The sequence below is a fragment of the Prionailurus viverrinus genome, chromosome A2, assembly GCF_022837055.1.
Source record: "Prionailurus viverrinus isolate Anna chromosome A2, UM_Priviv_1.0, whole genome shotgun sequence".
NCBI lineage: Eukaryota > Metazoa > Chordata > Mammalia > Carnivora > Felidae > Prionailurus > Prionailurus viverrinus.
In genome coordinates this window covers 136183390-136204217 of record NC_062562.1, presented here as the reverse complement: position 1 = coordinate 136204217, position 20828 = coordinate 136183390, and the positions used below count along the sequence as shown (strand labels likewise).

General features: G+C 39.0%; 1 long non-coding RNA gene across 2 annotated transcripts in view; it reads right to left on the bottom strand.

Moving 5' to 3' along the window:
* Positions 1 to 20828, bottom strand: part of LOC125160812 (uncharacterized) — a 47845-nt gene that overhangs the window by 5544 nt on the left and 21473 nt on the right. The gene's annotated exons all lie outside the window — the stretch shown is intronic.

The following is a 20828-nucleotide window of genomic DNA, read 5'->3' as shown; positions in this document are numbered from 1 at the left end:
GAATAATTCAAATAGAGATTTGTGATTGGCTCATTTATTACCCAGCTCTCGTTCTCTAAAAGGAATGAGCTACAATTCTTTTTCTGGGGAAGGAAAATTAAGAAATGACAGTCTCTCTAGACAACTTTAATTCTTTGTATGCAGTATAAATTCCATCATCTTTACTACTGTGCTTACCATGAAAATGCAAACTCTTTAGTTGCACACTTAGCCTTGCCTTTTAGGTAAGTGGAATTTTTAGACCAATTTGTTGTCTTTTTTTGAAATTTAATATACACATAGAAAAGTACACAATTCATATATTACAGCTTGATGACTTTTCACAAAGTGAATACACCCCAAGTAATTGCCACCAGATCAAGAAATAGAGCATTCCAGCAAAACAGAAGCCTTCCTCTTGCCTCCTCTCAATCTTACCTCCTCTCCAAAGAATGAATCAATCTATCTATCTATCTATCTATCTATCTATCTATCTATCTATCTATCTTTAGAGAGAGAGAGAGCACAAATGGGGGAGAGGGGTAGATGAAGAGGGGAAGAGAGAATCTCAAGCAGGCTTCACGTGCAGCAGGGAGCCCCTCACGAGGCTTGATCCCACGACCCTGGGATCATGACCTGGACCAAAATCAAGAGTCAGAGGCTCAACTGACTGAGCTACCCAGGCACCCCCAGAAACTGCTATTCTGATTCCTATCACCATAGGTTTGTTTTGCTTCTGCATCACATAAATGTAAGTCTACACTATGTTCTCTTTAGTGTGTTCTCTTTCATTCAAATTATGTTTGTGAGTCTTGCACTGTTGGTGGGAATGCAAACTGGTGCAGCCACTCTGGAAAACAGTGTGGAGGTTCCTCAAAAAATTAAAAATAGACCTACCCTATGACCCAGCAGTAGCACTGCTAGGAATTTACCCAAGGGATACAGGAGTACTGATGCATAGGGGCACTTGTACCTCAATGTTACTAGCAGCACTCTCAACAATAGCCAAATTACGGAAAGAGCCTAAATGTCCATCCACTGATGAATGGATAAAGAAATTGTGATTTATATACACAATGGAGTACTACGTGGAAATGAGAAAGAATGAAATATCGCCCTTTGTAGCAACATGGATGGAACTGGAGAGTGTTAAGCGAAGTGAAATAAGCCAAACAGAGAAAGACAGATACCATATGTGTTCACTCTTATGTGGATCCTGAGAAACTTCACAGAAACCCATGGGGGAGGGGAAGGGAAAAAAAAAAGAGGTTAGAGTGGGAGAGAGCCAAAGCATAAGAGACTCTTAAAAACTGAGAACAAACTGAGGGTTGATGGGGGGTGGGAGGGAGGGGAGGGTGGGTGATGGGTATTGAGGAGGGCAACTTTTGGGATGAGCACTGGGTGTTGTATGGAAAACAATTTGACAATAAACTTCATGTATTGAAAAAAATAAAAATTAAAAAAAATAAAGGTGCATAATTCTCACTGACTTCCTTCAGATCTATACAGAAAAAGAAGAAAGGCCTTAATTCATTCTCTGGAATCCTGAAGTGATACGTTTTTGTTATATTTGTGACCTATATTACAAACTAAATTTTATTGAAATTCTTTTGTGTACACAAACCCCCCCCAAAAAAACAAATTACGTTTGTGGGGTTCATCCATATAGTTGTATGTAAAGGCAGTCTATTCATTTTCATTGCTACATAGTACCCCATTGTAGGTGTATATTAATACATTTATCCATTTTATTCCTAATGAACAGTTGCATTGTTTACAGTTTTTGCATGTCTTTTTGGAATCACTAGTAGCAAGAGTAGAAAATTTGGGTCATGGATTTTGCATATGTTCAGCTTTAGGAGAAATTGGAGTGGTTTTCCAATTCACAGTAGTATCAATTCATAATTTATATTCTATTAACAACAGCATATGGCAGTTCTACTTGTTCCACATCCAAGACAATTCTTAGCGTTACCATTTTTTTCCTTTTTTAACTTTAGTCATTTTGGTGAATAAGTAGTAGTATTTGTGGTTTTAAGTTGCATTTTCTGATGATTAATAATTTTGAGCACATTTTTATATGTTTACTGGCAAATTCAATGTATTCATTCATGAAATACTTATTAAATTCATCTACTCTTTCTTCCAAAGATTATGTGTTCTCTCTCTCTCACTGATTTTTAGGAGTTCTTCATATATTCTGGTGGAAGTCCTTCATCAGATATAATATATCGCAAATACCCTCTTCCCCTCAGTGACTTGACACTTCACCCTCTTAATGATATCTGATGAAAAAAGGGCTTAATTTTTTTTCAATATATGAAATTTATTGTCACATTGGTTTCCATACAACACCCAGTGCTCATCTCAACAGGTGCCCTCCTCAATACCCATCACCCACCCTCCCCTCCCTCCCACCCCCCATCAACCCTCAGTTTGTTCTCAGTTTTTAAGACTCTCTTAATGCTTTGGCTCTCTCCCACTCTAACCTCTTTTTTTTTTTCCTTCCCCTCCCCCATGGGTTTCTGTGAAGTTTCTCAGGATCCACATAAGAGTGAACACATATGGTATCTGTCTTTCTCTGTATGGCTTATTTCACTTAGCATCACACTCTCCAGTTCCATCCACGATGCTACAAAGGGCGATATTTCATTCTTTCTCATTTCCACGTAGTACTCCATTGTGTATATAAACCACAATTTCTTTATCCATTCATCAGTGGATGGACATTTAGGCTCTTTCCGTAATTTGGCTATTGTTGAGAGTGCTGCTAGTAACATTGCGGTACAGGTGCCCCTATGCATTAGTACTCCTGTGTCCCTTGGGTAAATTCCTAGCAGTGCTACTGCTGGGTCATAGAGTAGGTCTATTTTTAATTTTTTGAGGAAACTTCACACTGTTTTCCAGAGTGGCTGCACCAGTTTGCATTCCCACCAACAGTGCAAGAGGGTTCCCATTTCTCCCCATCCTCGCCAGCATCTATAGTCTCCTGATTTGTTCATTTTGGCCACTCTGACTGGTGTGAGGTGGTATCTGAGTGTGGTTTTGATTTGTGTTTCCTTGATGAGGAGTGACGTTGAGCATCTTCTCAAGTGCCTGTTGGCCATCTGGATGTCTTCTTTAGAGAAGTGTCTATTCATGTTTTCTGCCCATTTCTTCACTGGGTTATTTGTTTTTCAGGTGTGGAGTTTGGTGAGCTCTTTATAGACTTTGGATGCTAGCCCTTTGTCTGACATGTCATTTGCAAATATCTTTTCCCATTCCGTTGGTTGCCTTTTAGTTTTGTTGGCTGTTTCCTTTGCTGTGTAGAAGCTTTTTATCTTCATGAGGTCCCAGTAGTTCATTTTTGCTTTTAATTCCCTTGCCTTTGGGGATGTGTCAAGTAAGAAATTGCTACGACTGAGGTTAGAGATGTCTTTTCCTGCTTTCTCCTCTAGGGTTTTGATGGTTTCCTGTCTCACATTCAGGTCCTTTATCCATTTTGAGTTTATTTTTGTGAATGGTGTGAGAAACTGGTCTAGTTTCAATCATCTGCATGTTGCTGTCCAGTTCTCCCAGCACCATTTGTTAAAGAGACTGTCTTTTTTCCATGGGATATTCCTTCCTGCTTTGTCAAAAATTAGTTGGCCATACTTTTGTGGGTCCAATTCTGGAGTCTCTATTATATTCCTCTGGTTTATATGTCTGTTTTTGTGCCAATACCATGCTGTCTTGATGATTACAGCTTTGTAGTAGAGGCTAAAGTCTGGGATTGTGATGCCTCCTGCTTTGGTCTTCTTCTTCAAAATTACTTTGGCTATTCAGGGCCTTTTGTGGTTCCATGTGAATTTTAGGACTGCTTGTTCTAGCTTCGAGAAGAATGCTGGTGCAATTTTGATTGGGATCGCATTGAATGTGTACATAGCTTTGGCTAGTATTGACATTTTGACAATATTTATTCTTCCAATCCATGAGCCTGGAATGTTTTTCCATTTCTTTAAATCTTCTACAATTTCCTTCATCAGCTTTCTATAGTTTTCAGCATACAGATCTTTTACATGTTTGGTTAGATTTATCCCTAGGTATTTCATGATTCTTGGTGCAATTGGGAATGGGATCAGCTTCTCTATTTGTCTTTCTGTTGCTTCCTTATTAGTGTATAAAAATGCAACTGATTTCTGTACATTGATTTTGTATCCTGCAACTTTGCTAAATTCATGGATCAGTTCTAGCAGACTTTTGGTGGAGTCTATCAGATTTTCCATGTATAATATCATGTCATCTGCAAAAAGTGAAAGCTTAACTTCATCTTTGCCAATTTTGATGCCTTTGATTTCCTTTTGTTGTCTGATTGCTGATGCCAGAACTTCCAACACTATGTTCAACAATAGTGGTGAGAGTGGACATCGCTGTTGTGTTCCTGATCTCAGGGAAAAAGCTCTCAGTTTTTCCCCATTGAGGATGATGTTAGCTGTGGGCTTTTCATAAATGGCTTTTATGATGTTTAATATGTTCCTTCTATCCCGACTTTCCCGAGGGTTTTTATTAGGAAAGGATGCTGAATTTTGTCAAATGCCTTTTCTGCATTGATTGACAGGATCATATGGTTCTTATCTTTTCTTTTATTAATGTGATGTATCACAATGATTGATTTGTGAATGTTGAACCAGCCCTGCATCCCAGGAATGAATCCCACTTGATCATGGTGAATAATTCTTTTTATATGCTGTTGAATTCGATTTGCTAGTATCTTATTGAGAATTTTTGCATCCATATTCATCAGGGATATTGGCCTGTAGTTCTCTTTTTTTACTGGGTCTCTGTCTGGTTTAGGAATCAAAGTAATACTGGCTTCATAGAATGAGTCTGGAAGTTTTCCTTCCCTTTCTATTTTTTGGAATAGCTTGAGAAGGGTAGGTATTATCTCTGCTTTAAATGTCTGAGAGAATTCCCCTGGGAAGCCATCTGGTCCTGGACTTTTATTTGTTGGGAGATTTTTGATGACTGATTCAATTTCTTCGCTGGTTATGGGTCTGTTCAAGCTTTCTATTTCCTCCGGATTGAGTTTTGGAAGTGTGTGGGTGTTTAGGAATTTGTCCATTTCTTCCAGGTTGTCCAGTTTGTTGGCATATAATTTTTCATATTCCCTGATAATTGCTTGTATCTCTGAGGGATTGGTTGTAATAATTCCATTTTCATTCATGATTTTATCTATTTGGGTCATCTCCCTTTTCTTTTTGAGAAGTCTGGGTAGAGGTTTATCAATTTTGTTTATTTTTTCAAAAAACCAACTCTTGGTTTCATTGATCTGCTCTAGAGTTTTTTTGGGTTCTATATTGTTTATTTCTGCTCTGATCTTTATTATTTCTCTTCTTCTGCTGGGTTTGGGGTGTCTTTGCTGTTCTGCTTCTATTTCCTTTAGGTGTGCTGTTACATTCTGTATTGGGGATTTTTCTTGTTTCTTGAGATAGGCCTGGATTGCAATGTATTTTCCTCTCAGAACTGCCTTCACTGCATCCCAAAGCGTTTGGATTGTTGTATTTTCATTTTCGTTTGTTTCCATATTTTTTTAAATTTCTTCTCTAATTGCCTGGTTGACCCATTCATTCTTTAGTAGGGTGTTCTTTAACCTCCATGCTTTTGGAGGTTTTCCAGACTTTCCTGTGGTTGATTTCAAGCTTCATAGCATTGTGGTCTGAATGTATGCATGGTATGATCTCAATTCATTTATACTTATGAAGGGCTGTTTTGTGACCCAGTATGTGATCTATCTTGGAGAATGTTCCATGTGCACTCAAGAAGACAGTATATTCTGTTGCTTTTGGATGCAGAGTTCTAAATATATCTGTCAAGTCCATCTGATCCAATGTATCATTCAAGGCCCTTGTTTCTTATTGACCGTGTGTCTAGATGATTTATCCATTTCTGTAAGTGGAGTGTTAAAGTCCTCTGCAATTACCACATTCTTATCAATAAGGTTGCTTATGTTTGTGATTAACAGTTTTACGTATTTGGGGGCTCCTGTATTTGGCGCATAGACATTTATAATTATTAGCTCTTCCTGATGGATAGACCCTGTAATTGTTATATAATGCCGTTCTTCATCTCTTGTTACAGCCTTTAATTTAAAGTCTAGTTTGTCTGGTCTAAGTATGGCTAGTCCAGCTTTCTTTTGACTTCCAGTAGCATGATAGATAGTTCTCCATCCCCTCACTTTCAATCTGAAGGTGTCCTTAGGTCTAAAATGAGTCTCTTGTAGACAGCAAATAGATGGGTCTTGTTTTTTTTTTATCCATTCTGATACCCTATGTCTTTTGGTTGGCGCATTTAGTCCATTTACGTTCAGTGTTATTATAGAAAGATATGGGTTTAGAGTCAGTGTGATGTCTGTAGGTTTCATGCTTGTAGCGATGTCTCTGGTACTTTGTCTCACAGGATCCAAAAAGGGCTTAATTTTAATGAAACCCAATTAACTAATCTTTTACTTTATATTTAACAGCTTTTATAACCTGTTGACATATAAAAGGATCTTAATAGCAAAATCCAGGCTTATTTCTTTAGCATCTTGGCTTCTCAAGTCCTAGCTGCTAATCATCTCAAGCTGGGGAATAGGGGATACATGATGCTGTCTTCAAACAGTTGGAAGGCTATCATAAGGATAAAAACATTAGGCTTGTTGTGCAAAGTCTCATGAAAAAAAAATAATAATACCCTTGGCTGGAAAGCAAAAGAAGGAAGATCTTTTAGTATCAATATTAAAAACTGCATGTCTGACTAGCCTAGTAATGAAATGATATTGTGTTCTCCCCGTCACTGGAAGTATTACAGAGTGACGAACAGTTTGCTGGAAGTGGAAGTTGTGAAAGATAACCTTTAAGCCAATATATCTGTCTTTAAGAGTGTGGCAGAGGCACCTGGGGGGCTCAGTCAGTTGAGCGTCTGACTTCCGATATGGTCATGATCTCGCAGTCTGTGGGTTTGAGCCCTCGTTGGACTCTGTGCTGACAGCTCAGAGCCTAGAGCCTGCTTTGGATTCTGTGTCTCCCTCTCTCTCTGCCCCTCCCCCTTCGTGCTCGGTCTCTGTCTCTCTCTCTCTCTGTCAAAAATAAATAAACATAAAAAAAAAAGAGTGTGGCTACAGCATGTGATGCAGAACAGTATGGTTACCCTCTGTGCCACCAGCCTAAAGAAATTAGGGTAGAACTCCCATAATATATTTATTTTTCTCTTAATAGAATTCATAAATCTATATAAATTCTTATTTGCAACTATTCATATTTTCAGTCTCTGTAACCTCTAGTTTAAAAAAAAATTTAATATTTATTTATTTTTGACAGAGAGAGAGACAGAGCATGAGTGGGGGAGGGGCAGAAAGAGAGGGAGACACAGAATCAAAAGCAAGACTCCAGGCTCTGAGCTGTCAGCACAGAGCCTGACATGGGGCTCGAACTCAGACCGTGACATCATGACCTGAGCTGAAGTCGGACACTCAACTGACTGAGCCACCCAGGTACCCCAATGTGACCTCCACTTTTAAAAAAATAGAGTAATTCTTTTCACCTTAAATTTTCATTTTGAAAGTTTTTTAAGGGGAAATCTCTATTTCTAATATTCCAGGATCTGTTGAATATTAGTACTAAGGATAGCCTTCAGGATTTAACTTCAGTCCTTTCTCTGTCTACCTTCATCTATTCAGAAGAAAAATTCCCCATTTGTTAACTGCTGGGAGGGAGGACATAAATATCCTTAAATTCTTTGTTTATTTTAAAATGTCATTCTGTATACATTTTCCTAAAGTTTTATGTATTTCTTAAAATTCACTGTTCAAAACTATATGAACACAAGAGAGAACATAACAGTAACATAGGAGTGTACTGTACTGCTTAATTTATTGGACCCTAGAGATAGATAAACCTAGTTCAGATTCCCTCTCTGCCACTAACTGGAACAGGTCACTTAAACTTCTAGGCCCCAGTGTTCTCACCCATAAGTGGATATAATAATATTACCTAGCCCATTGGTCGTTGTGAGGATTAAATGAGACACTGTCCATAAAATATTTAACATAGTGCATGGCTGATAGCATAAACTTTCTTTTAAAAAACAGTATATATAATGGGATATTATTCATCCATAGGAAAGAATGAAGTTCTGATACATGCTACATCATGGATGAACCTTGAAAACATTATGCTAAGTAAAAAAAGCCAGTAACAAAAGAACAAACATTGTATGATTTCACTTACAGGAGTTACTTAAAATAGGCAAATTCATAGACACAAAAAGTAGAGTAAAGCCAGGGTCCACAGGCAGAAGGAAATAGGGAGTTATTGTTTAATAGACATAGAGTTTCTGCTTGGTATGATAAAAAAGTTAGGGAAATGGAAAAAATTACGTGATGGTTGCACAACATGGTGAAGCTACTGAATTATACCACTAAAATGGTTAAAATGGTAAATATTATGTTATATATATTTTGCCACAATAAAATAACTAAGTAAGTAAAATCTTAAAATTTTTTAAATAAGACATCATTTTTAATATCCCAAAATCTCTAGGGAAGGTCTAACAGTGACTCTTATACATGTCCCTACAATGATAATTCGGATTATCTCTAGACATTCACCTTATCTTATACTTAGCCATGCAAAAGTTTAACTCTCTTTTTTTCTGTCCTCTCTCCTAGCATTTCAGACTTAAAAAACCCTTTTGTTAATTTTTATCACACCCATAAAGCATTTGTTATGTGATTATGAACTTGGTGATTTAATATAAGTACCTGATTTATAAACTTTTAATATTAACATCAGCACTTCCTACCAAGAAAGCCATCTACCAAACTTTTCTTTGTATTTTTTTTATTTTTTAAAGTAATTTTTATGCCTAACGTGGAGCCCAGTCACAACCCGTAGATCAAGAGTTGAATGCTGTACTGAATGAACAAGCCAAGCTCCCCCAAACTTTCTTTTTAAATAAGTAACTGGTAGAGGAGGAAGAGCCAAGATGGTGGAATAGCACGGAAGTTTTTTGTGTGTCTCACATCCATTAAATACAGCCAGACCAACACTAAACCATCCTGCACACCTAGAAAACTGATCTGAGGATTAACACAACAATCTGCACAACCTGAACCATAGAATTCAGCAGGTACGTGGCATGGAGAGGTGAACTTGGGGACAGAGAAGCCTTGGAGGGCAGGGAGCTGCTTTTGCATGCGGAGAAGAGACGGAGACCGTGGGGAGGAGAATACGGCAAAAGCATCCCTCCCCAAAAGCAGCTGGAGATAAAGGGGAAAATTGGAAACAGCCACAGGGACTGAACTAAAAAGGGAGAAAGGAGAAAGGAGAGGATTTAAATTCCATTAGGACTGTTAACTGGGGGAGCGCAGAGTTTGCAACTCCACAGCTCGACACCCGTCGGTGCTCTGGTGGGAAGAGCGAATCCCCAGGAGCAGAGTGGGGTCCAGGGGGTTCTCAGGCCACATAGGGAGAAGCAGTTCCACTGATGGAAGGACATTTGTAGAGGCTGTGAGGCCACCTGGGCCCCGCAGACCCCAGAGAACAGCCACATTTGCTGATGCTGGAACAAGGTCATTGGGGGTGAAGCCTGGTGCCAGATGTGTGCTGTGATTTTCCATAATCCCTGAGGTGCTGCTGCTACACTGTCTCACAAACTTTTTCTGGGGCAGGCTGTCATGAGGCCACAGTCTTGGGGCACCAGCAGCAGCAGGGTCCAGCAAGTGTTCCTGGGTGCAGCCGACATTTGGCCATTGTTCAGTGAGACCCTCCTGCAGAGGGGCAGAATGGGTCACAGCCACAGTCCATCAGAAGTAAGGGGCTGGGGAAAACAGCCGCATATGAGACAAAACTCAGGAGAGAGGTACTGTCTGGGGCTTGGTCATGAACAGTGTGGAAGTGGGGAGTGGACAGAAGTCGAAAACAAGGGACAAGTACACAACTGTTGATCGGGGAGAACAGAGTTCTGATACTAGACACTGGGTATTTGGGTGATGCCATTTTCAGCACTCACGCACATGCACAAACGCACCTACAAGCGCCACAACAATCCACCTGAGTAGGCTAGCAGCGGCATCTAGTGGAGAACGGAGCTGTTACACTAAGCCCCACCCAACTGGGCCGACCTCGCTCTTCAAGAACACAAGTCTCACTGCCTGCTTAGTTTATGGACTATAAAGCGCTTAATAGTTTGACTTCTAGGGGAAAATGAAGTAATTTCAGTCGTAATTTCAGAAGTAATTTCAGTCAGTTAGCTGGTCCATCTATTCAATTTTCTTTTTTTTTTCTCTTTTTCATTTCTTTTCTTTTTCTTGAATACAAAAAGAGAAAAAATTAATTTTAATTTCAATTTTTAATAAAAATATTTTTCCTTAATTTTTCTACTACATTTTTTACTTTTGTGTAAATGTTTTCAAATTCTAGTTTACTTCCACCATTTCATTTTAGTCTACTTCAGTATATTCATTTTTTCAAATTTTCAAATGATTTACTTTTCCCCCCCTTTTTTTCTCTAATCTATCAAGCCACTTTCAACACCCAGACCAAAACACACCTAGGATCTAGCATAATTTATTCAATTTTGTGTGTGTGTTCGTTTTTAATTTTAATTTTTTTTAATTTTAATTTTTTTAATTTTAATTTTTTCTACCTCATTAATTACTTTTCTCCCTTTAAAATGACGAAACAAAGGAACTCACCCCAAAAGAAAGAGCGGGAAGAAACCACAGCCAGGGACTTAACCAACGCAGATACAAGCAAGATGTTTGAACCAGAATTTAGAATCACAATAATAAGAATACTAGCTGGAGTCAAAAATAGATTAGAATCCCTTTCTGCGGAGATAAAAGAAGTAAAAGCTAGTCAGGATGAAATAAACAATGCTATAACTGAGCTGCAATCCCAAATGGATGCTGTGGATGTATGATGTGTGAGGCAGAAAAGAAAATCAATAATATAGAGGACAAACTTATGAAGAATAATGAAGCAGAAAAAAAGAGGGAGATTAAGGCAAAAGAGCACAATCTAAGAATTAGAGAAATCCACTGATTTCCTCATTAAAAAGGAACAACATCAGACTCATAAGGGTCCCAGAAAAGAAAGAGAGAGAAATAAGGGTAGAAGGCTTATGTGAGCAAATCATAGCGGGAAACTTTCCTAACCTGGGGAAAGACACAGACATCAAAATCCAAGAAGCACAGAGGACTCCCATTAGATTCAACAAAAACCGACCATCAACAAGGCATATGATAGTCAAATTCACAAAACAGGCAAGGAGAGAATCATGAAAGCAGCAAGGGGAAAAAAAGTCCTTAACCTATAAGGGAAGACAGATCTCTGGTTTGCATTAGACTTATCCACAGAAACTTGCCAGCCCAGAAAGGAGTGGCAGGATATATTCGATGTGCTGAATCAGAAAAATATGCAGCTAAGAATTCTTCATCCAGCAACGTTGTCATTCAAAATAGAACAAGAGATGAAAAGTTTCCCAGACAAATAAAAATTAAAGGAGTTTGTGACCACTAAACTAGCCCTATAAGAAATTTTAAGGGGGACTCTCTGAGGGGAGAAAAGATGAATAAATAAATAAATAAAATTAAACAAACAAATAAATAAATACCAAAAGCAACAAAAGTTAGAAAGGACCAGAGACCACCACCAGAAACTCCAACTCTACAAGCAACATAATGGCAATAAATTCATATCTTTTAGTACTCACTCTAAACCTCAACGGACTAAATGCTCCAATCAAAAGACACAGGGTAACAGAATGGATAAGAAAACAAGATCCATCTATATGCTGTTTACAAGAGACCCACTTTAGACCTAAAGATACATTCAGATTGAAAGTACGGGGATGGAGAACCATCTATCATGCTAATGGTCAACAAAAGAAAGCTGGAGTAGCCATACAGATATCACACAATCTAGACTTTGAAATACTGTATCAAGAGATGAAAAAAGGCATTATATCATAATTAAGGGGTCTATCCACCAAGAAGACCTAACAATTGTAAACATTTATGCACCAAATGTGAGAACACCAAATATATAAATCAATTAATGACAAAAATAAAGAAACTCATTGAGAGTAATACTATAATAGTAGGAGACTTCAACACCCCACTCACAGCAATGGACAGATCATCTAATCAAAAAACCAACAAGGAAACAATGGCTTTCTATGACATACTGGACCAGATGGACTTAACAGATATATACAGAACATTCCATCCTAAAGCAGCGGAATATACATTCTTCTCCAGTGCACATGGAACATTCTCAAGAATAGACCACAAACTGGGATACAAATCAGCCCTTAGCAAGTACAAAAAGATCAAGGTCATGCCGTGCATATTTTCAGTCCACAAAGCTATGAAACTCGAAATCAACCACAAGAAATAATTTGGAAAGGTAACAAATACTTGGAGACTAAAGAACATCCTACTAAAGAATGAATGGGTCAACCAAGAAGTTAAAGAGGAAATTAAAAAGTATATGGAAGCCAATGAAAATGGTAACACCACAACCCAAAACCTCTAGGACGCAGCAAAGGCGGTCATAAGAGGGAAGTATATAGCAATCCAAGCCTTCCTAAAGAAGGAAGAAAGATCTGAGATACACCACCTAAACTTATGCCTTAAAGAGCTAGAAAAAGAACAGCAAATAAAACTCCAAACCAGCAGAAGACAGGAAATAATAAAGCTTAGAGAAGAAACTAATGCTTTTGAAACCAAAAAAAGAACAGTAGAGCAAATCAATGAAACCAGAAGCTGGTTCTTTGAAAGAATTAACAAAATTGATAAACTACTAGCCAGTTTGATCAAAAAAAAAAAAAAAAAAAAAAAAAAGGAAAGGACCCAAATAAATAAAATCAAGAATGAAAGAGGAGAGATCACAACCAAGACAGCAGAAATACAAACAATAATAAAAGAATATCATGAGCAATTATATGCCAATAAAATGGGCAATTTGAAGAAATGGACAAATTCCTAGAAACATATACGCTACCCAAACTGAAACAGGAAGCAGAAAATTTGAACACACCCATAACCAGTAAGGAAATCAAATTAATAATCAAAAATCTGCCAAAAAACAAGAGTCCAGGGACAGATGGCTTTCCAGGGTAATTCTACCAAACATTTAAGGAAGAGTTAACACCTATTCTCTTGAAGCTGTTCCAAAATATAGAAATGGAAGGAAACTTCCAAACTCTTTCTATGAAGCCAGCATTACCTTGATTCCAAAACCAGAGACGCCACTAAAAAGGAGAACTATAGACCAATGGCCCTGATGAACATGGATGCAAAAATCCTCAATAAGATATTAACCAACCGGCTCCCACAATACATTAAAAAAATTATTCATCACGACCAAGTGGGATTTATACCTGGGATGCAGGGCTGGTTCAATATCCACAAAACAATTAACATGACTCATCACATCAATAAAAGAAAGGACAGAGCCATATGATCCTCTCAATAGATGCAGAGAAAGCATTTGACAAAATAAAGCATCCTTTCTTGATAAAAACCCTCAAGAAAGTAGGGATAGAAGGAGCATACCTCGAGATCATAAAAGTCATATATGAATGACCCAACACTAATATCATCCTCAATGGGGAAAAACTGAGAGCATTCCCCTAAGGTCAGGAACAAGACAGGGATGCCCACCCTCGCCACTGTTATTGAACATAGGATTGGAAGTCTTAGCCTCCGCAAGCAGACAACACAAAGAAATAAAAGGCATCCAAATTGGCCAGAAGGAGGTCAAAGTTTCACTCCTCACAGATGACATGATACTCTATATAGAAAACCCAAAAGATTCCACCAAAAAAACTTCTAGAACTGATTCATGAATTCACCAAAGTTGCAGGATACAAAAATCAATGCACAGAAATTGACTGTATTCCTATTCACCAACAATGAAGCAACAGAAATCAAGAAATCGATCCCATTTACAATTGCACCAAAACCCATAAAATACCTAGGAATGAATCTAACCAAAGAGGTGAAAAATCTATACACTGAAAACTAAAGAAAGCTTATGAAAGAAATTGAATAAGACACACAAAAAAAAAAAATGGAAAAAGATTCCATGCTTCTGGATAGGAAGAACAAATATTGTTAAAGTGTCAGTACTAGAGAAGATCGCGGCATAGGAGGATGCTGGGCTCACCACGTCCTGATGATGACTTACATTCCACCCATATTTGCCTAAATAACCCAGAAAACCACCAGAAGACTAGCAGAACGGACTCTCTGGAGCCAAGCATAGACAAGAGGCCCACGAAAGAGGGTAGGAAGACCGGAGAGGCGGTGTGTGCTACACGGACTGGTGGGAGGGGGCCAGGGCGGTGAAGGGGCAGCCCGCATGGCAAGGCAGAGCCCCCGAGTCTAGCTTGCAAAAGTGGAGGGGCCGGACTGACAGCCAGTGGAACTTAACATCTGGGATATTAAAAGTCAACAGCTCTGCTCGGAGGGCGGAAGGGCAAGAGAACAGCAGGAGGGAGAGGTGTAAAGCCCTAGAAGACACAGTTCAGCTCAGTGGCGGGGAACAAAGGCGCTGGCCAGCACCACCTCCCTCTCCATCCCCCAGCCAAAATCCCAAAGGGAACCAGTTCCTGTCACTGAACTTGCTTGCACCTCACAAACACCCAATGCTGTGCTTCTGTGGATCCATCCCTCCGACGGGTCTGCCTACTACCTGGTGCTGCAGGGCACCTCCTGCAGGGGACCACCAATGGCAAAGCAAGCTAAGCCTGCCCCTCCTGCCCCTGTGCACCTTGAAGATCCACCTCAACAAATACTCCAGATCCCATCAAAGCAGCACCACAAGCCTGAAAGTGTGCAAGTAGCCCAGACACGGGCCACACCACTCCACACTGAGTCCTGGCCCTAGGAGAGGGGAAGATAAGGTACACACCAGTCTGACTGTGGCCCCAGTGGTGGGTTGGGGACAGACATCGGGTCTGACTGCGGCCCTGTCCACCAACACAAGTTACCCCAGACAGCACAGGGGAAATGGCCTGCAGTTCCCTGCCACTCCAGAAGCTATCCAAAATGACAAAATGGAAGAATTCTCCTTAAAAGAAACTCGAGGAAGTAGCAACAGCTAACAAATTGATCAAAAACGATTTAAGCAGTATAAAAGAACATGAATTTAAAATAACAGTCCTAAAATTAATCGCTGGGCTTGAGAAAAGTATAGAGGGCAGCAGAGAATCTATTGCTACAGAGATCAAGGGATTAAGAAACAGTCAGGAGGAGCTAAAAATGCCATAAATGAAGTGCAAAATAAAATAGAGGCGACCACAGCTTGGATTGAAGAGGCAGAAGAGAGAATAGGTGAATTAGAAGATAATGGGGCGCCTGGGTGGCGCAGTCGGTTAAGCGTCCGACTTCAGCCAGGTCACGATCTCGCAGTCCGTGAGTTCGAGCCCCACGTCAGGCTCTGGGCTGATGGCTCGGAGCCTGGAGCCTGTTTCCGATTCTGTGTCTCCCTCTCTCTCTGCCCCTCCCCCGTTCATGCTCTGTCTCTCTCTGTCCCAAAAATAAATAAACTTAAAATAAAAAATTAAAAAAAAAAAAAAAGAAAAAAAGAAAAAAAAGAAGATAAAATTACGGAAAAAGAGGAAGCTGAGAAACAGATAAAAAAATCCAGGAGTATGAGGGGAGAATTAGAAAACTAAGTGATGCAATGAAACGCAACAATCTCCGTATAATATGGATTCCAGGGGAGGAAGAGAGAGCGAAGGGGGCTGAAGGTGTACTTGAACAAATCATACCTGAGAACCTCCTTGATCTAGGGAAGGAAAAAGGCATTGAAATCCAAGAGGCACAGAGAACTCCCTCCAGACGTAACTTGAATCGATCTTCTGCACAACCTATCATAGTGAAAATGGCAAAATACAAGGATAAAAAGAAAATTCTGAAAGCGGCTAGGGATAAACGCATTCTAAAATATAAAGGGAGACCGATAAGACTATCTACTGAAACTTGGTAGGCCAGAAAGGAATGACAGGATATCTTCAATGTGATGAACACAAAAAATATGTAGCTGAGAATCCTTTATCCAGCAAGTCTGTCATCCAGAATAGAAGGAGACATAAAGGTCTTCCCAAAAAACAAAAACTGAAGGAATTCATCACCACTAAACCAGCCCTACAAGATCCTAAGGGGGATTCTGTGAGTGAAATGTTGTAAGGACCACAAAGTACCAAAGACATCACTACAAGTACGAAACCTACAGACATCACAATGACTCTAAACCCATATCTTTCTATAATAACACTGAATGTAAATGGACTAAATGCACCAACCAAAAGACATAGGGTATCAGAAGGGATAAAAACACAAGACCCATCTATTTGCTGTCTACAAGAGACTCATTTTAGACCTGAGGACACCTTCAGATTGAAAGTGAGGGGATGGAGAACTATCTATCATGCTACTGGAAGTCAAAAGAAAGCTGGACTAGCCATACTTAGACCAGACAAACTAGACTTTAAATTAAAGGCTGTAACAAGAGATGAAGAAGGGTCTATCCATCAGGAAGAGCTAACAATTACAGGGTCTACCCATCAGGAAGAGCTAACAATTATAAATGTCTATGCGCCAAATACGGGAGCCCCCAAATACATAAAACTGTTAATCACAAACATAAGCAACCTTATTGATAAGAATGTGGTAATTGCAGGGGACTTTAAGACTCCACTTACAACAATGGATAGATCATCTAGACACAGAATCAATAAAGAAACAAGGGCCCTGAATGATACATTAGATCAGATGGACTTGACAGATATATTTAGAACTCTGCATCCCATAGCAACAGAATATACTTTCTTCTTGAGTGCACATGGAACATTCTCCAAGATAGATCACATACTGGGTCATAAAACAGCCCTTCATAAGTATAAAAGAATAGAGATCATACCATGCACACTTTCAGACCACAATGCTATGAAGCTTGAAATGAATCACAGGAAAGTCTGGAAAACCTCCAAAAGCATGGAGGTTAAAGAACACCCTACTAAAGAATGAGTGGGTCAACCAGGCAATTACAAAAGAAATTAAAAAATATATGGAAACAAACAAAAATGAAAATACAACAATCCAAACGCTTTGGGATGCAGTGAAGGCAGTTCTGAGAGGAAAATACATTGCAATCCAGGCCTATCTCAAGAAACAAGAAAAATCCCCAATACAGAATGTAACAGCACACCTAAAGGAAATAGAAGCAGAACAGCAAAGACACCCCAAACCCAGCAGAAGAAGAGAAATAATAAAGATCAGAGCAGAAATAAACATATAGAATCTAAAAAAACTGTAGAGCAGATCAATGAAACCAAGAGTTGGTTTTTTGAAAAAATAAACAAAATTGATAAACCTCTACCCAGGCTTCTCAAAAAGAAAAGGGAGATGACCCAAATAGATAAAATCATGAATGAAAATGGAATTATTACAACCAATCCCTCAGAGATACAAGCAATTATCAGGGAATACTATGAAAAATTATATGCCAACAAACTGGACAACCTGGAAGAAATGGACAAATTCCTAAGCACCCACGCAATTCCAAAACTCAAACAGGAAGAAATTGAAAACTTGAACAGACCCATAACCAGCGAAGAAAATTGAATCAGTCATCAAAAATCTCCCAACAAATAAAAGTCCAGGACCAGATGGCTTCCCAGGGGAATTCTACCAGACATTTGAAGCAGAGATAATACCTACCCTTCTCAAGCTGTTCCAAAAAATAGAAAGGGAAGGAAAACTTCCAGATTCATTCTATGAAGCCTGTATGACTTTGATTCCTAAACCAGACAGAGACCCAGTAAAAAAAGAAAACTACAGGCCAATATCCCTGATGAATATGGATGCAAAAATTCTCAATAAGATACTAGCAAATCGAATTCAACAGCATATAAAAAGAATTATTCACCATGACCAAGAAGGATTCATTCCTGGGATACAGGGCTGGTTCAACATTCACAAATCAACCAATGTGATACATCACATTAATAAAAGAAAAGAAAGAACCATATGATCCTGTCTATCGATGCAAAAAAAGCATTTGACTAAATTCAGCATCCTTTCTTAATAAAAACCCTCGAGAAAGTCGGGATAGAAGGAACATATTAAACATCATAAAAGCCATTTATGAAAAGCCCACAGCTGATATCATCCTCAATGGGGAAAAACTGAGTGTGTTTTCCCTGAGACCAGGAACACGACAGGGATGTCCACTCTCATCCTGTTGAACATAGTGTTGGAAGTTCTAGCATCAGCAATCAGACAACAAAAGGAAATCAAAGGCATCAAAATTGGCAATGATGATGTCAAGCTTTCACTTTTTGCAGATGACATGATATTATACATGGAAAATCTGATAGACTCCACCAAAAGCCTGCTAGAACTGATAAATGAATTCAGCAAAGCCGCAGGATACAAAATCAATGTACAGAAATCAGTTGCATTCTTGGTTATTTAGGCAGGTGTAGATGGAATCTAAGTGATCAGCAGGACATGCGGTGAGCCCAGCGTCCTCCTAAGCCGCCATCTTCGAGAAGTTTTCTCAGTTGCATTCTTATACACTAATAAGGAAGAAACAGGAAAATAAAGTAGCTGATCCCATTCACAATTGCACTAAGAAGCATAAAATACCTAGGGATAAATCTAACCAAAGATGTAAAAGATCTGTACGCTGAAAACTATAGAAAGCTTATGAAGGTAATTGAAGAAGACATAAAGAAATGGAAAAACATTCTGTGCTCATGGATTGGAAGAATAAAAATTGTTAAAATGTCAATACTAGCCAAAGCTATCTACACATTCAATACAATCCCAATCAAAATTGCACCAGCATTCTTCTTGAACCTAGAACAAGCAATCCTAAAATTTGTATGGAACCACAAAAGACCCCAAATAGCCAAAGTAATTTGGAAGAAGAAGACCAAAGCAGGAGGCATCACAATCCCAGACTTTAGCCTCTACTACAAAGCTGTAATCATCAAGACAGCATGGTATTGGCACAAAAACAAACACATAGACCAATGGAATAGAATAGAGACTCCAGAAATGGACCCACAAAAGTATGGCCAACTAATTTTTGACAAAGCAGGAAGGAATATCCCATGGAAAAAAGACAGTGTCTTTAACAAATGGTGCTGGGAGAACTGGACAGCAACATGCAGAAGGTTGAAACTAGACCAGTTTCTCACACCATTCACAAAAATAAACTCAAAATGAATAAAGGACCTGAATGTGAGACAGGAAACCATCAAAACCCTAGAGGAGAAAGCAGGAAAACACCTCTCTGGCCTCAGCCGCAGCAAGTTCTTACTTGACACATCCCCAAAGGCAAGGGAATTAAAAGCAAAAATGAACTACTGGGACCTCATGTAGATAAAAAGCTTCTGCATTGCCAAGGAAACAATCAACAAAACTAAAAGGCAACCAACGGAATGGGAAAAGGTATTTGCAAATCACATATCAGACAAAGGGCTAGTATACAAAATCTATAAAGAGCTCACCAAACTCCACACCCAAAAAAACAAATAACCCAGTGAAGAAATGGGCAGAAAACATGAATAGACACTTCTCTAAAGAAGACATCCAGATGGCCAACAGGCACATGAGAAGATGCTCAACGTCGCTCCTCATCAGGGAAATACAAATCAAAACCACACTCAGATACCACCTCACACCAGTCAGAGTGGCCAAAATGAACAAATCAGGAGCCTATAGAGGCTGGCGAGGATGGGGAGAAATGGGAACCCTCTTGCACTGTTGGTGGGAATGCAAACTGGTGCAGCTGCTCTGGAAAACAGTGTGGACGTTTCTCAAAAAATTAAAAATATATCTGCCCTATGACCCAGCAGTAGCACTAATAGGAATTTACCCAAGGGATACAGGAGTGCTGATGCATAGAGGCACTTGTCCCCCAATGTTTATAGTAGCACTTTCAACAATAGCCAAATTATGGAAAGAGCCTAAATGTCTATCCACTGATGAATGGATAAAGAAATTGTGGTTTATATACACAATGGAATACTACTTGGCAATGAGAAAGAATGAAATATGGCCTTTTGTAGCAATGTGGTTGGAACTGGAGAGTGTTATGCTAAGTGAAATAAGTCATACAGCGAAAGACAGATACCGTATGTTTTCACTCTTATGTGGATCCTGAGAAACTTAACAGAAGACTAATGGGGAGTGGAGGGGGAAAAAAAAGAGGTTAGAGAGGGAAGGAGTCAAAACATAAGAGACTCTTAAAAACTGAGAACTGAGGGTTGATGGGGGATGGGAGGGAGGGGAAGGTGGGTGGTAGGTACTGAGGAGGGCACCTGATGGAATGAGCACTGGGTGTTGTATGGAAAACAATTTGAGAATAAATTTCATATTATAAAAAGAAAGAAAATTTAAAAAGAAAATAAATAAAAAAAGAAAACATCAACAAATAACTTCAAAAAAAATCAAATAAAATGTCAATACTATCCAAAGCAATCTACATATTCAATGCAATCTCTATCAAAATAACACCAGCATTCTTTACAGAGCTACAACAAATAAACCTAAAATTTGTATGGAACCAGAAAAGACCCCGAATAGCCAAAGCAATCTTATAAAAGAAAACCAAAGCAGGACGCATCACAGTCCCAGACTTCAAGCTATTTTACAAAGCTGTAATCATCAAGACAGTGTGGTACTGGCACAAGAACAGACACTCAGATCAATGGAACAGAATAGAGAACCCAGAAATGGACCCACAAACGTATGGCCAACTAATCTTTGACAAAGCAGGAAAGAATAGCCAATGGAATAAAGACAGTCTCTTCAGGAAGTGGTGCCA